Source organism: Rana temporaria, chromosome 2, assembly GCF_905171775.1.
Source record: "Rana temporaria chromosome 2, aRanTem1.1, whole genome shotgun sequence".
NCBI lineage: Eukaryota > Metazoa > Chordata > Amphibia > Anura > Ranidae > Rana > Rana temporaria.
Genome location: NC_053490.1, coordinates 96510471 through 96512838, shown reverse-complemented (window position 1 = coordinate 96512838; position 2368 = coordinate 96510471). Strand labels below are relative to the sequence as shown.

Genomic DNA, 2368 nt, shown 5'->3' with positions numbered 1-2368 from the left:
GTTTCCATATAATTCCACAGAGGATCAGTCATGGTGGGTAGGGTGAGGGTGGCAGGGGATGGGTAGAGCAGGCACATCACACAGGCATCCCCGGCTCTATACTGAGCTCTGGCTGGAGGGAGATGACAGTCTATAGAGTGCGGACCGCCCCGCTCCTCCTCCTCCTCTCCGCATCACAGCTCGGTCTTCACTGCCGGGCTCAGCGCTACTAATCCCTCATTATTACGTCACTGACAGCAATCATCACCGCACCTCCGATACATGGCCATTTACACCTTCTTTTATAATGCTTCCTGACAGCCTGACTGCTCATTTACACAAGTCATTTCTTTATGGATAATTAGCGGCTGAGATTTACCTGTACTTCTATAGACTTAGGGGCAGATCCACGTACATCGGCGCATATTTCTGCCGGGCGTAGCGTATCTAAGATACACTACGCCGCCGTAACTTACTTTTTTTTCTTCGAATCCTCAAAGAATGTGCGCCGTAAGTTACGGCGGCGTAAGGGCGCGCAATTCAAATCGATGTGATGGGGGCGTGTTTTATGTAAATACGTCGTGACCCGACGTAAACAACGTTTTTTTTTTTAACGGCGTCCGTGCGCATGCTGGAAATTAAACCGGAACAAGCCAATGCTTACGACGGTGACGTCATTCTACGCAAATCCCTATTTGCGAACGACTTACGCAAACAACGTAAAAAATTCAAATTTCGACGCGGGAACGACGGTCATACTTAACATTGAGTACGCCACCATATAGCAGCTTTAACTATACGCCGGAAAAAGCCGAACGCAAAACGACGTAAAAAAAATGCGCCGCCCGGACATACGTTCGTGGATCGCCGTATCTAGCTAATTTGCATACTCGACGCGGAATTCGACGGAAACGCCACCTAGCGGCCAGCGTAAATATACACCTACGATCCGACTGCGTACTAAGACGTACGCCTGTCGGATCGATCCCTCATTCCGTCGTATCTTGTTTTGTGGATACAAAACAAAGATACGACGCGGGAACTTTGAATTTCTTTGTGGATCTGGCCCTTACTGTGCTTCTATAGACCTGTATGCTGTGCTTCTATAGACCTGTATGCTGTGCTTCTATAGACCTGTATGCTGTGCTATATGCCGCGTAGACACGACGGTTTTTCGGGTTGTAAAAAATGAAGTTTTTTTTTATGTCATTAAAAACGATTGTGTGTGGGCTCCAGAGCATTTTTCACAATGTAAAAAATGGGCATTAAAAATTTAGAACATGCTCTAATTTTGCACGTCCTTTTTTAACGTTGTCGTTTTTAACGCTGTAAAAAATGGTCGTGTGTGGGCTTTAACGACGTGAAAAAAATCGCGCATGCTCAGAAGCAATTTATGAGATGGGAGTGCTCGTTCTGGTAAAACTAGCGTTGGTAATGAAGTAAGCACATTCATCACGCTGTAACAGACTGAAAAGCGCGAATCGTCTTTTACTAACACAAAATCAGCAAAAGCAGCCCCAAGGGTGGCGTCATCCGCATGGAACCTCCCCTTTATAGTGCCGTTGTACATGTTGTACATCACCGCGCTTTGCTAGAGCATTTTTTTTTTACGATCATGTGTAGGTAAGGCCGGTTTAACGATCGGGTTGAAAAAAACGTCGTTTTTTCTAGACCATTAAAAATAACATTTTTTACATCCCGAAAAACGGTTGTGTGTACTCGGCATTAGACTTGTATGCTGTGCTCCTATAGACGTGTGTATGCTGTGCTATAGACTTGTATGCTGTGCTTCTATAGACGTGTGTATGCTGTGCTAAAGATTTGTATGCTGTGCTTCTATAGACTTGTATGCTGTGCTTCTATAGATGTGTGTATGCTGTGCTAAAGATTTGTATGCTGTGCTTCTATAGACTTGTATGCTGTGCTATAGACTTGTATGCTGTGCTTCTATAGACTTGTATGCTGTGCTTCTATAGACTTGTATGCTGTGCTTCTATAGACTTGTATGCTGTGCTTCTATAGACTTGTATGCTGTGCTTCTAAACTTGTACACTGTGGGCCAAATTCTCAAAACCGTGTGTAAATTTAGGATTATCTAACTTATGTCATTTAAGTTACGGCGCCCTAAGTTGGTGTCGTAACTACCGTATTCTCAGTGCATTTGCGCACAAAACTGCGCCATCCTTAACTTAAGTTTCAATGCGTAAGGCGTGGTTATGGCAAGTGGGAATGAAGTGGGCGTGCTTCATTGTAATGAGCCGTGACCCCATGCAAATGAAGTGCCGGCCGTACTGCGCATGCGCGCACGAATCTGGACCTCAATGCGCATGTGCAGAACTTTGGTCAGCGCAATCAGTGAGATAGGTAAAAGGCCAAGCGTACTTAGTTT

General features: G+C 45.0%; 1 protein-coding gene across 1 annotated transcript in view; it reads right to left on the bottom strand.

Annotated features, from left to right (window-relative positions):
• Positions 1-136, bottom strand: part of ARHGAP20 (Rho GTPase activating protein 20) — a 226853-nt gene extending 226717 nt beyond the window's left edge. Inside the window, exon 1 of the mRNA XM_040340561.1 lies at positions 1-136. This exon is cut by the window's left edge and continues 108 nt beyond it. The gene's annotated coding sequence lies outside the window, so the exon portion shown is untranslated.
• Between the last annotated feature and the right edge of the window lie 2232 nt (positions 137-2368).